General features: G+C 45.6%; 1 protein-coding gene across 1 annotated transcript in view; it reads left to right on the top strand.

The window, feature by feature from the left end:
• The first annotated feature begins 2,129 nt into the window (after nt 1-2,129).
• The window catches only part of LOC124612576 (putative fatty acyl-CoA reductase CG5065), a 429,978-nt gene continuing 417,512 nt past the window's right edge, over nt 2,130-14,595 (top strand). The window contains exon 1 of the mRNA XM_047140860.1: nt 2,130-2,224. The gene's annotated coding sequence lies outside the window, so the exon portion shown is untranslated. The remainder of the gene's footprint in view (nt 2,225-14,595) is intronic.

The raw sequence follows: 14,595 nt of genomic DNA, 5'->3' as shown, positions 1-14,595 counted from the left end.
CGCTAATAACAATGACGAGCAACCGCCTTCTCACTCCATTAGGTTACCGTTCGCACTGACTGCATGAGCAGAATTCGAAAGAAAAATGGTATCCAGACATCTTTTTGTAGTAAAAGAGATAATAAAAGATTTTTTCCGACGAAAAACGGATGCACCTGATTGTCTCCACAATGCAGGCGTCTATCAAGTGACATGTGGTTGCGGCAAAGTGTATATGGGCGAAACGGGAAGAACTGTTAAAAGAACGCATTAAGGAATACGAACGGCACGCGCGGCTAAAACAAAGTGTAAAATCTGCAGTAGCGAAACATCACAAGAACTGTGGCTCTGACATCAATTTTAGTAACATACGTGGGCTGGCTAAAGAAGCCAACATTTATAGCGGAAAGGTCCGAGAAGCGGTTGAAATTACCAAGAATGCATGAATGCATGTAATTTCAATCGAGAGAACGGCTATAGGCTTTCGTAATCGTGGCTTCCCGCCATCAAGGAAGTGAATCTGTCACCGCGGTGTGCTAGCAACCGAGCGGTCTGAGGCGCTGCAGTCATGGACTGTGGGGCTGGTCCCGGGGGAGGTTCGAGTCCTCCCTCAGGCATGGGTGTGTGTGTTTGTCTTTAGGATAATTTAGGTTAAGTAGTGTGTAAGCTTAGGGACTGATAACCTCGGCAGTTAAGTCCCATAAGATTTCACACACATTTGAACATTTTTTTTTGTGCGAGCAATATAAACAACGTGCTGCAAGTCACCTCGGGGGACAATAATGTTTTCGGTAAACATTCCCCCTCTCTTGCTCTGTCTGTTTCGCTTCTAGTCAATGATGACGGCCAACCAATAACAGTAGGAGGAATTTCAACCAATAACCTTTTCCGGAGTAAGTGTGGAATAGTGCTTTTCTGTCCAATGACGATGGGTAGCCAATAGCACCCACAAGAGTTCAGCGCCTTCTGCATCAGAGCGGGAATATTAGTCTATGACGACGACCCACCAATGGTAGCCACAAAAATTTTACCCAATACTCCTACTTCTCCAGCACAAACACGGGAAAACTCTCTATAAGAAAATGCGACGCTGGTCCCTGATAGTTCTCCCCCCCTTCCATCCTTCCATCCTGTTTTTTCCCCACCTCCTCTGAGTCCTTTTGCATTTCCCTCCTCTGCCTTTTCCCATTCCCTCTCGCGTCTGCCCTGCCCCCCCCCCCCCCCCCCCGCCTTATGGGTCCTCTCCCTCCTTTGGTTCCCCCCCCCCCTTTCGTTTTTCCTCTCCTCCCTCCTTGTTTTCCCCCTCATCTGACCAGGTCCACCCTACATCTGCCCTAGGCTATGGTGCGTTCTCTCCGTGCCGACATTTTAGTGCAGTGTTTACAGTGAGAGTGTTCAGTGTTGTGTGTCTTTTCCGAAGAGTTGCGAACGGCCATCATACTGTCTCTTGCGAACAGAAACCAGACTGTCGCCATGTTTTTTAATTGTCTGTCTACTATGTTACCTGTCTGCATCCTGTGTATTTTTATTCGCTTTGCCAACCTTTTGCTTTCTGTTTTAACTTTGCCCAATATTCCGCCGTTTTACAATTTAAGTCCCTGTTTTATTGTTTCTTAACTTCTCCTTACATTTTAAAAAGTCTGTAGGCTGCAGAGCAGCGTAATAAGCTGCTGGCAGCCCGCCCCCTTCGGGGGGAATCGAAATACAATAAAGGAAAAAAAAAGTCCCTCGTAGTGTTCTAGCAATGGGGGGCAGTGAAGCATCCTGAAGAAGATCCCAGCAGAGGGGTCGAAACGTCGATTATTTTGGAAGGAAATATGACGCGGCCTAACAACCCAGGTGATTTTGACTTTTTAACAGCAACATTCTTTTCATCGTTTGTCTAGGCAGTGTGCTTGCTGCAGAGAGTGGTCACTGTTGTAAAGTTGTCATAATGCTGTTAGGTGGACAGTGTGTACTGTTGTTTCCAACTGCGACGCGTTAAACGCCGCGACTGCGGAGCTGTATGTGTGGGGGGGGGGGGGGCGGGGGGGGGGGGAGGCGCTGCTGCTGTGGACACTGGCAGGTGGTGGAGGAGCGGGGTGCCTCTGTGCCGGGCCCTGGTGGTGGGAGCGCAGCGGCCGGCGCGCCTAGTGCGCGGCCGGCCCACAGTGCCTCTCCGGCCGTCCCCGCGACCACTCGTACGCAGCCGCCGCCCGCGCCTCCCACGCCGCCCACGCCCACGGTCCCGCAGCTCGACACGCAGGTGAGGCGGCAACTCGACGCGCGTGCGCGTTACCACCCACGTGTCTGCAGCTCTGCGGACGACTGGCGGTTGACGGTGTGGGCTCGATGTAGTACTGTCCGCACTTCACTGTCACTCCATTTCGCTCTACATGTTGTGTACGGGTGTTGTCGAAAGGTTCCGAGATGTTTACTGCAACCAGTCATTGTTCACGTGGACTCGTTTCGAGAACGTCGCTACCCGCTTTCACGTCGACGGCAATTTCTTTAACACCGGTTTATGATTACGTGAGCGGAATTTCTCGTCGTCGTCGTTTACACAAGTTTGAAATCGATAATTATGTAACTGATTATAATATTTAACCCTAGAACACTATAGGGGGAAAATCTTACATTGCTAATAAAACATCGTAAATTGAACACATGCGTGGAAAAGCGGGTAAATCTCAAATGTTAAAGCTTAGAGATAAGTGTCGCCATCTGTTGCTGGGTACGGGAACTATGAAAATTGACTTTGTTCCCACCCCTACGCTACTTATACTAACTTAGCCGGCCGAAGTGGCCGTGCGGTTAAAGGCGCTGCAGTCTGGAACCGCAAGACCGCTACGGTCGCAGGTTCGAATCCTGCCTCGGGCATGGATGTGTGTGATGTCCTTAGGTTAGTTAGGTTTAACTAGTTCTAAGTTCTAGGGGACTAATGACCTCAGCAGTTGAGTCCCATAGTGCTCAGAGCCATTTTATACTAACTTATCCTAAGAACAACACACACGCTGGCCAGTGTCGCCGGGCGCTTCTAGGCGCTGCAGTCTGGCCCCACGCACGAACCGTTACCTAAATATTCCGCGGAACATTCGGAAATAAAGATGCAAAACAGTTAATTGTAAACAGATAAGTAAAACGGAGAGATGTTATTTGTTTATTGCTCTTAATGATGCATTCGAAACGAGAATATAGCCAGGTACGTCCGATAAGCACAAATCAGGAATTACACGAAAGGTTCGCAAGGCATTCTCGAAAGCTCAGTTTTGGTTAAGGTTTCGCGTAGCTCGCATTATCTCTTGAAGCCCGCCTTGAGGGCCTGCCGCGGTGGCCGAGCGGTTCTAGGCACTACATTTCGGAACCACGCGACCGCTACGGTCGCAGGTTCGAATCCTGCCTCTGGCATGGATGCGTGTGATGTCCTTAGGTTAGTTAGGTTTAAGCAGTTCTACGTTCTAGGGGACTGATGACCTCAGAATTTAAGTCCATAGTGCTCAGAGCCATTTGAACCATTTTTGAACAACACACACATCCGTGCCCGAGGGAGGACTCGAACCTCCGGCGGGAGCGGCCGCGCAATCCGTGATATGACGCCTCAAACCGCGCGGCCACTCCGCGAGGCTGCGATGTAAGACTATTTAACTAAGATAAAATAATTTGTAGGTTGTGCCTTAGTTTATTACAGTTATTGTATCCCTATTGGTATCTTAAATACCAAATTAAGTGCTGTTTTATACCCTACTGCAATCGTAAACTTTATGAGGGTTTATTAGTCAACAATACTTCATAATTGTGTGAAATTTGCTAGAGGAGTTAGGTTCGAACCGGGAAAGACTCGTTCTGTTTTTAGCAGGTATGTTTCTAGTTATGCATTCATCGAGCATCATTGTGGCCGAGAAACTCAAAACAAATATCGTAAACCGAATGTTGACGAATTGTTATCCTCCTGAAAACAATACTAGATCTTCGCGGAAATCGTAGTGAATGAGTAACAAGACATTAAGAAACTGAGTATTTGAAGATAGTAGTCGTTCTAATTAAATTCTATGTTATCCAATTCTACGATGTGTATTTTTAGTTCATGACATGTGGAGCATCTTTCTCACGGAGAAACTAGTATAGACTTCGTAAGCAGAATGTAAGGGAGCTCTTGTGCACCTGACGATAAGACGACTTCTTCAAGAAAATCTTCCTGGACGAGTAACAAAAGTCGTAACCGTTTGAAGATCGTGATCATTGAACTAACTCTTGTCTGAGTAATGTCACTGTTTGTTAACTGGTCTGAGATGATTATCATGTCGGGTAGAGAAAATGGATGGAGGACGTTTAGAGCGCAGATGAAGTAAATGTGAGAGCGTGACAAAAATGCCCAGACTCCAGGGGAATGTGCTGGTGGCAAGACGTGTTTCTCGTAGTTTTAAATTCCAAGAACGTAAGAGACAATACAAGAAAACACGTTTCTCATTATGGGCATATGTGTGGAACGTTTTTTCTTGTCCTTCACAGTAAAACCAGCAAAACCTGCTGTTTCACGAAGGCTTGCCGGCAGTCTTTCGTTCTTCGCATCGCAAGCAAATAAAATACTAAGAGACAGAAATATTACTACTTCACTGTGTTGAGTTCACACTAAGTTGGGTATCGGAGCACAAATTTAGATGCAAATATATATTGTGAAAAAACCTAATGACTTCTAGCTTCTATTTATGTACTAGATGCATGATTCTCATATTCACCTGGGGAGCTAATTGTCTACACATAATTGGTGAGGTACATTCCAGCTATGGGCATCAAATATTAAGTTTCAGAAAGTCACTAGAAAGTAATTAGTATTTGCTATTACCTTACGTACTTAGACCGCTCTCTACTAGGGCTAAGACTGATGAAGAAGCCAGTATCTGTCTGTCGGGAATTTCAACAATTCCAATGATAAGCGTAATAACACCTATTAACAGTTTATACTGGGAGGATGATTACTGTTTAACGTCCCGTCGACAACGAGGTCATTAGAAATGGAGCAGAAACTCGGATTAGGGACCCACGGGGAAGGGAAACACCCCCGCATTTGCCGTAAGCTGTTTAGGGAGATCACGAGAAACCTAAATCAGGATGGCCGGACGTGGGTTTGAACCGTCGGCCTCCTGAATGGCGAGTCCAGTGTGCTAACCACAGCGCTACCCCACTCGGTAACAGTTTAAACTGATTGTCAGAAATGTACACATTGTCAAATACTTTGATCCCTTTCTGTTAGGCACCCCAAACGGATTTCCCTACATAATTTTCCGCCTGAAAATGTCTTGTGACAGCCAGAGCGAGAGCACCAGCAGCAGCGAGTACTGTTTGTATAAAGCGTTTATTTTGCATTTTGTTTACGACCTTCCACTAAGGAAGGGATTCTATTTGTGTTTATCTGCTCTGCATAGTAACTAACAGTTCTTGATAAAACTTTACGTAGTTTTCGTGTTAGATTTCTTACTGTTTTCTTGATCGTTTAGAACAGAAAGCGCCCTAAAACCGTCTTTTGTTTGTTTCGCGGCCGTTAGCCACTACTCACTTGAATCAGCAGTTGTCTTGTGACAGCCAGAGCGAGAGCACCAGCAGCAGCGAGTACTGTTTGTATAAAGCGTTTTTGTACTTATTTGCGGCGCTTAGCTTTTAAATAGTTTTTCTGGAAAAACCTAGCGTAGTTTTCGCGTCTCGTATTTCAGTGAGTGTTTCTTGATTATCAGAGTAGCTCATCAGAAGATTATCTTGGGAATTTGTCACCGTATAGAGTAGGGTAAACATAGTCATGTGTAGGGACTGTGGTTGTTGTGAGCGGACGCAAGGAGAATTGGCCACTCTTCGGGGGCAGGTGGAGGCTTTGTCTGTTAGGCTCATCGAGCTCGAGGCGCAGGCGTCGGCTCGTAGTGGCGTTGGGGCAACTGTGGTGAGACCTATGCCTACTTCGGTGGCCTTGGAATCACATGGAACCCCTGATGTCGCTGCTTCTTCCGGCAGTGAGCATCTTACCGGTCAGCCATCACTCCAGGGTGAATGGCGGACAGTGGTGGGCTCGCGCGTGCCTGGCCGAAAGGCGAAGGTGGGATCTGGCCACGTGGCGGCTGCCTTACCCCTTTCCAACAGGTACGGGGTGCTTCCTAGTGGTGATGACATCGTTTCCGAGCCACCACAGGATGCCTCGCCTGTTGGGCCAGTGGCCGATTTTCCGGCAAGGTCCCGACAGTCACAGAGGGCGGGCCTATTAGTTATAGGGAGCTCCAACGTTAGGCGGGTTATGGAGCCCCTCAGGAAAATAGTGGGTAGGTCGGGGAAGAATGCCAGTGTGCACTCGGTGTGCTTGCCGGGGGGTCTCGTCCGTAATGTGGAGGAGGCCCTTCCGGCAGCTATTGAACGCACTGGGTGTGACCGGCTGCAGATAGTAGCACATGTCGGAACGAATGACGCCTGCCGCTTGGGTTCTGAGGCCATCCTTGGTTCCTTCCGGCGGCTGGCTGATTTGGTGAAGACAACCAGCATCGCACGCGGAGTGCAAGCTGAGCTTAATATCTGCAGCATAGTGCCCAGAGTCGATCGCGGTCCTCTGGTTTGGAGCCGTGTGGAGGGTCTAAACCAGAGGCTCAGACGACTCTGCGACTATAATGGTTGCAAATTCATCGACCTCCGTTATTGGGTGGAGAACTGTAGGGCCCCCCTAGACAGGTCAGGCGTGCACTACACACCGGAAGCAGCTACTAGGGTAGCAGAGTACGTGTGGCGTGCACACGGGGGTTTTTTAGGTTAGAGGGACCCCCCCTTGGGCGAAACGATAAAATACCTGACGGCTTACCAGAGAGGACATTATCATCGTTGATAAAGAACGTCCGTCCTCAGAGACCAAAAACAGGAAAAGTTAACGTAATATTGGTAAACTGCAGGAGTATTCAGGGCAAGGTTCCTGAATTAGTATCTCTTATTGAAGGAAATAGTGCGCATATAGTATTAGGAACGGAAAGTTGGTTAAAACCGGAAGTGAACAGTAACGAAATCCTAGACACAGAATGGAATATATACCGCAAGGATAGGATAAACGCCAATGGTGGAGGAGTATTTATAGCAGTAAAGAATTCAATAATATCCAGTGAAGTTATTAGCGAATGCGAATGTGAAATAATCTGGGTTAAGTTAAGTATCAAAGGTGGGTCAGATATGATAGTCGGATGCTTCTATAGACCACCTGCATCAGCAACCGTAGTAGTTGAGCGCCTCAGAGAGAACCTGCAGAACGTCGTGAAGAAGTTTCGTGATCATACTATTGTAATAGGGGGAGACTTCAATCTACCAGGTATAGAATGGGATAGTCACACAATCAGAACTGGAGCCAGGGACAGAGACTCTTGTGACATTATCCTGACTGCCTTGTCCGAGAATTACTTCGAGCAGATAGTTAGAGAACCAACTCGTGAAGCTAACGTTTTAGACCTCATAGCAACAAATAGACCGGAACTTTTCGACTCCGTGAATGTAGAAGAGGGTATCAGTGATCATAAGTCAGTGGTTGCATCAATGACTACAAGTGTAATAAGAAATGCCAAGAAAGGAAGGAAAATATATTTGCTTAACAAGAGTGATAGGGCACAAATCGCAGAATATCTGAGTGACCACCATCAAACGTTCATTTCTGAGGAAGAGGATGTGGAACAAAAATGGAAAAAATTCAGAAACATCGTCCAGTACGCCTTAGATAAGTTCGTACCGACTAAGGTCCAAAGCGAGGGGAAAGATCCACCGTGGTATAACAATCATGTACGAAAGGTACTACGGAAACAAAGAAAGCTTCATCATAGGTTTAAGAGTAGTCGAATCATAGCTGATAAGGAAAAGCTGAACGAAGCGAAAAAGAGCGTAAAGAGAGCAATGAGAGAAGCATTCAACGAATTCGAACATAAAACATTGGCAAACAATCTAAACAAGAACCCTAAAAAGTTTTGGTCATATGTAAAATCGGTAAGCGGATCTAAATCCCCTATTCAGTCACTCGTTGACCACGATGGCACCGAAACAGAGGACGACCGAAGAAAGGCAGAAATACTGAATTCAGTGTTCCGAAACTGTTTCACTGCGGAAAATCGTAACACGGTCCCTGACTTCAGCCGTCGCACGGACGCCAAAATGGAAAACATTGAAATAAACGATATCGGAATTGAAAAACAACTGCTATCACTTAGTAGCGGAAAAGCATCCGGACCAGACGAGATACCCTTAAGATTCTACAGTGATTATGCTAAAGAACTTGCCCCCTTTCTATCAGCAATTTATCGTAGATCGCTGGAAGAACGTAAAGTACCTAGCGACTGGAAGAAAGCGCAGGTCGTTCCCATTTTCAAGAAGGGTCATAAATCAGATGCGAATAATTATAGGCCTATTTCGCTTACGTCAATCTGTTGTAGAATAATGGAACATGTTTTGTGTTCTCGTATTATGACGTTCTTAGATAATACAAATCTCCTTCATCATAACCAACATGGATTCCGCAAACAGAGATCATGTGAAACTCAGCTCGCCCTATTTGCCCAAGAAATTCACAGTGCCGTAGACACTGGCGAGCAGATTGATGCCGTATTCCTGGACTTCAGGAAGGCATTTGATACGGTTCCGCACTTACGTTTAGTGAAAAAAATACGAGCTTACGGAATATCGGACCAGGTTTGTGATTGGATTCAGGATTTCCTAGAAGAAAGAACACAACATGTCATTCTTAACGGTTCAAAATCTGCAGATGTAGAGGTAATTTCGGGAGTACCGCAGGGAAGCGTGATAGGACCTTTATTGTTTACAATATACATAAATGACTTAGTTGACAACATCGGTAGCTCCGTGAGGCTATTTGCAGATGACACGGTTGTCTACAAAAAAGTAGCAACATCAGAAGACTCGTACGTACTCCAGGAGGACCTGCAGAGGATTAATGCATGGTGCGACAGCTGGCAGCTTTTCCTAAACGTAGATAAATGTAATATAATGCGCATACATAGGGGCAGAAATCCATTCCAGTACGATTATGCCATAGGTGGTAAATCATTGGAAGCGGTAACGACCGTAAAATACTTAGGAGTTACTATCCGGAGCGACCTGAAGTGGAATGATCACATAAAACAAATAGTGGGAAAAGCAGGCGCCAGGTTGAGATTCCTAGGAAGAATTCTAAGAAAATGTGACTCATCGACGAAAGAAGTAGCTTACAAAACGCTTGTTCGTCCGATTCTTGAGTATTGCTCATCAGTATGGGTCCCTTACCAGGTTGGATTAATAGAAGAGATAGACATGATCCAGCGAAAAGCAGCGCGATTCGTCATGGGGACATTTAGTCAGCGCGAGAGCGTTACGGAGATGCTGAACAAGCTCCAGTGGAGGACACTTCAAGAAAGGCGTTACGCAATACGGAGAGGTTTATTATCGAAATTACGAGAGAGCACATTCCGGGAAGAGATGGGCAACATATTACTACCGCCCACATATATCTCGCGTAATGATCACAACGAAAAGATCCGAGAAATTAGAGCAAATACGGAGACTTACAAGCAGTCGTTCTTCCCACGCACAATTCGTGAATGGAACAGGGAAGGGGGGATCAGATAGTGGTACAATAAGTACCCTCCGCCACACACCGTAAGGTAGCTCGCGGAGTATAGATGTAGAAAATAGTTCCTAAAACTTAGAACAGGGTACATCTAAGGTAAGTATAATTCCATGCCGAGTGACATGTTGGCATGATGACCAATGACTGTAAAACGGTGCAATAACACCACACGTGCTCAGTTCGATGTTATTACTCTCAGGAAGGTCATAATGACTTCCTCTGTGCTAACGTATATGGTAAAGAGTACATGGACAACTTCGAAACCGTGTTATTCAAACGCACGAAGCATTACCTAAGGATTCCGGGGAACATTCGGAAATAAAGATGGAAAACAATTAATTGCAATCAGATACGTAAAAGGAAGAGATGTTATTTGTTTACTGCTCCTAATGATGCATTCGAAACGAGAATATAGCCAGGTACGTCCGATAAGCACAAATCAGGAATTACGCGAAAGGTTCGCAAGGCATTCTCGAAAGGTCACTTTTGGTTAAGGTTTCGCGTAGCTCGCATTATCTCTTGAAGACCGCCTTGAGGAGGCGCTGGTGTCCACGGCTCGAACTAGTGCGTGTCTGTCAGTGTAGAAATGAACGATAGTGAGACACTCGGTGAAAGTAGAGGTCGACACGTGGGCTGCTTCCCCGGAAGGCCGAAAATAGCTTCTCGCTCTGATGGTCCCGCAGTAATCGGAGATCTCACTCTTAACGGCGCTCCGACTGCATTCAGACACTGTGCAGCGTTCTTTCCCGACCCGGTTCCGGACCTTCTCTGGCGTCGCGACGGAGGAGACGGGCGCGGCGGACAGAATCCGCGCGGCCTTTCCGATGGGCGGCGTGCGAGTCGAATCACGCGGCGGATCGCTCCGCTGACTAACTCGGGAAGGTTAACTGGCGGAGCCGGATCGATTCTGTGCGCTGCATCACGGTGACATCAGTCTAAGTAAGGGTGGTCAGCCGCGGGTTAACCTTCGAGATCAGGGCAGATGTAGGGCAAAATTGCGAAAACATTTGAATTTTTTTGTTGCCTAATTTATTAGATTAATTCTTTAAGAATAATATCACAAAGTTTCATTACCGAATTCTGGATAGAAATATGTTTTAAAAAGGTTCGCTTGGACATCTGCGCCTGTCCCGCCCCCTCTTTTTATGCTGTGATCCACTACTTCTCAACGCTAGAAATTTTTTAAGCGTCAACTTTTCGTTCACACAATCGAAACGAACTGCAGATGAGTCTAGAAGGCTGTGAGAAAGATTATCTTTGCTTATTCCTTAATTTTCAACGGTTTTTTTAATAGTACGTGCTACAAACTTATTCCAGTTTTTAATTTTGCATGTATCAACCTGTTTTGCTGGAAATGGGTCCTAACACTGGGCGCATATTTTAAAAAGAGAGGAAATGTCGAATTTCACGTGTGGTCAACATTCTTTCACAAAGTTTCCACACATGATATTCGTCAACATTCCCTTTGAGACCTATCGTGGTGCAAATATCTTCAAGCAGGAATCAGTGGAAAGCCATACACCCACAAACATGGTTTCCCAGTTGCTGTTTCAGACGTTATAAAACCAACTTTCAGGTACATAGCCATTCCCGAACTGGTGAAAAAACGTGTACATGGAAAAACACAGAATCCAAATGAGAGCTATAATCACCTCATACGGATGCGTTGTCCAAAAAGTATTTGTGCCCTCAATTGTTACGAAGATAGCTGGATGTGAGGCCTGTCTAGTGTTCAGTAGTGGAAATGTGGGTAGGATTAAGTGCCTCCACAGAGTAGCCTTCCATGCAGGTGCATTCATACTGAAGATACGCGGAAGCATCGATGAAGCGCGACTGGACAAAGCTCTGGCGGCGGAAGAAAACATGCAAAAATTGTCTAGGCAAAGGAGATAGGGGAAGAGATTAATCCAGGAAGACGACGAAGAGAATAAACATTATGATATGGACACCATTTGTCACTAGAAGTGTAGCAATACTGCCAAAAAAAAAAAAAAAAAAAGGTTCAAATGGCTCTGAGCACTATGGGACTTAAGTTCTAAGGTCATCAGTCCCCTAGAACTTAGAACTAATTAAACCTAACTAACTGCAGGACATCGCATACATCCATGCCCGAGGAATATTGCCAAAAACTGAAATAAAAATTTCCGTTATCTTTCCTCTGAGAAAAGTTCTCCTTTAAAATTTGAGAAAAACAGAGCAGTCCTGCGTAACAGAAAACTGTAAAGTTTAATTTCAAAGTAACTATGACCTTAAACAAAGATCTCTTCCACACGTTTTATTATCCCCTTATGCACATGTAAACTGTGAAATTCCAGTTTTATTGCTTGCTTAATTTACAAGAAAAGGTACATTATAGAAAGAATGGTAATTAAAAATTCAAATCCTTATAAAATGTGTGTCGATGCGCATTTTCGAACAAAAATTGCATAGAATATCAGGCATTATATTATGCATAATAGTCTCACGTTCTACTGTTTTAGCTGTAATATTTTTTGGATATATATGTAAGTACAAGAATGCATTTTTCCCTACGTCTGTACTTGAAATTGTCATTGCTAGTATACCATTAATCAGTGTCCTTTAGCAATCCAAGTACTTTGAAAAAATAGTCAGATCCGACAAGCAGACTAGAAAAATAGGCGCCGCAAACAGTCGGTACACAGTCTGTCACTAGTTTCTGGCAACTCTCGCCCATAGTCTCTTTCATAACCAAAACATGAATAACACTCGACAGTCAAAAAGGACGAGCACACATGCACAAACACACCACACTTCAAGATTCCTCTCGAACAAGCAGTCTTGTATTAGACCTCGTCAATGCCTCTTCGTTCGTTAAACAACACCTCCCGCTATCTAAAGGCCCCAAGCTCAGTTAACCTTCTTCGAAACGGGTACGTGCACGCTATCTGATGGAAACTATCCAGACGCTTATTATTGGACGTTAATATGGAGTGTATCCGACTTTCACCTATATAACAGGTTGAACTCTGCTGGAGAAACTTTCTGAGAGGTGTCTGTGTGTCAGTGGAGAGATGGCAGTCCATCGTTGCTCAAGAACCGAAACACGACAAGGTTGTGAAGTTGGACGCTGGAGTCTGGAAACGAACTCAGCACTCTGACTTGTCGCGAACGTGTTCCGTTCGGCTCACGTCGGGACGCTGTACAGGCCTGTCCCTTTTAGGAATGTTATTGTCTACAAACCAACGGCTCACAGACGCTGCTTTACAGCAGGCAGCATGCCGCTAAGTCACCGTCTCCGAAATGTCCTCATACTGCGGGCAGCACAGAATTCTGTTAAGCCTATTCACGTCCTTATTCAATTAGTCTTTTCGTAAGCGCAATTAGGGACCACACTGTTATCACGTAAAACATCGGCGTAATATAACATCAGCTGCTCTGCACTTCACTGTTATCAATACACATGACCGCACATAACATTCGGGAAGGACGGTGATTATGTGACCTTGAGTAGCATGGAAAGCTTAGGTGTTGCAGTTTGTGTAAAACATAAAAATTCTATTAAATAAAAACAAAAACCAAAAACAAAAATCGCTGCAGGCCGAGTAGTCTATGCGAGCGAAGCAGCGGGCTCTAAGCTAGTTCGTGTTATAAAAATGGATGTACAGCTATGTGATCAAAAGTATCCGGCCACGTGGCTGAAAATGACTTGCAAGTTCGTGGAGTCCTCCATCGGTAATGCTGGAATTCAGTATGGTGTTGGCCCACCCTTAGCCTTGATGACAGCTTCCACTCTCTCAGGCATACGTTCAATCAGGTGTTGGAAGGTTTTCTGGGGAAAGGCAGCCCATTCATCACAGAGTGCTGCAGTGAGGAGAGGTATCGATGTCGGTCGGTGACACCTGGCACGAAGTCGGCGTTCCAAAGCATCCCAAAGGTGTTATGTAGGATTCAGATCAGGACTCTGTGGAGGCCAGTCCATTACAGGGATGTTATTGTCGTGTAACCATTCCGCCACAGGCAGTGCATTATGAACAGGTGCTCGATCGTGTTGAAAGATGCACACGCCGTCCCCGAATTGCTCTTCAACAGAAGGAAGCAAGAAGGTCCTTAAAACATCAATGCAGGCCTGTGCTGTGATAGTGCCACGCAAAACTACAAGGGAGCAAGCCCCCTCCATGAAAAACACGACCACACCATAACACCAACATCTCCGAATTTTACTGTTGGCACTACACACGGTGGCAGATGACGTTCACCGGGCATTCGCCATACCCACACCCTGCCATCGGGTCGCCACATTGTGTACCGTGATTCGCCACTCCACACAACGTTTTCCACTGTTCAGTCGTTCAATGTTTACGCTCCTTACACCAAGCGAAGCGTCGTTTGGCATTTACCGTCGTGATGTGTAGCTATGAGTTGCCGCTTGACCATGTAATCAAAGTTTTCTCACCTCCCGGCTAACTGCGATAGTGGATCCTGATACAGTTTGGAATTCCTATGTGATGGTCTCAGTTTGGAATTCCTATGTGATGGTCTGGATACATGTCTGCCTATTACACATTACAACCCTGTACGCTTTTGCGCCGCACGTGTCCCTAGGGATGTTTAGGAGTGTGGAAATCTCGCGTACAGACGTATGACACAAGTGACACCCAATCACCTGATCACGTTCGAAGTCCGCTGAGTTCCGCGGAGCGCCCAATTCTGCTCTCTCACGATGTCTAATGACTACTGAGGTCGCTGATATGGAGTACCTGGCACTAGGTGGCAGCACAATGCACCTAATATGAAAAACGTATATTTTTGGGGGCTGTCCGGATACTTTTGATCACATAGTGTATATTTGTGTATGTATGTGTGTACGTTCCACATCTCCTCCTAAACCACTGGGACGATTGCTACCACACTTGGTACACGTCTCCCTTACTATCAGACAACGACCTCTGGGAGTGAGAACCACCTACCTATCATATTTCAGGACATATGACTTCATAAACAAAGAGATACTTGAAAAACTGCCGCATCATGCATGACTATTAAATTTACTACTTATT

The sequence above is a fragment of the Schistocerca americana genome, chromosome 4, assembly GCF_021461395.2.
Source record: "Schistocerca americana isolate TAMUIC-IGC-003095 chromosome 4, iqSchAmer2.1, whole genome shotgun sequence".
NCBI classification, from domain to species: domain Eukaryota; kingdom Metazoa; phylum Arthropoda; class Insecta; order Orthoptera; family Acrididae; genus Schistocerca; species Schistocerca americana.
The sequence above is the reverse complement of the archived record's forward strand: the minus strand, read 5'-3'. Positions and strand labels throughout refer to the sequence as shown.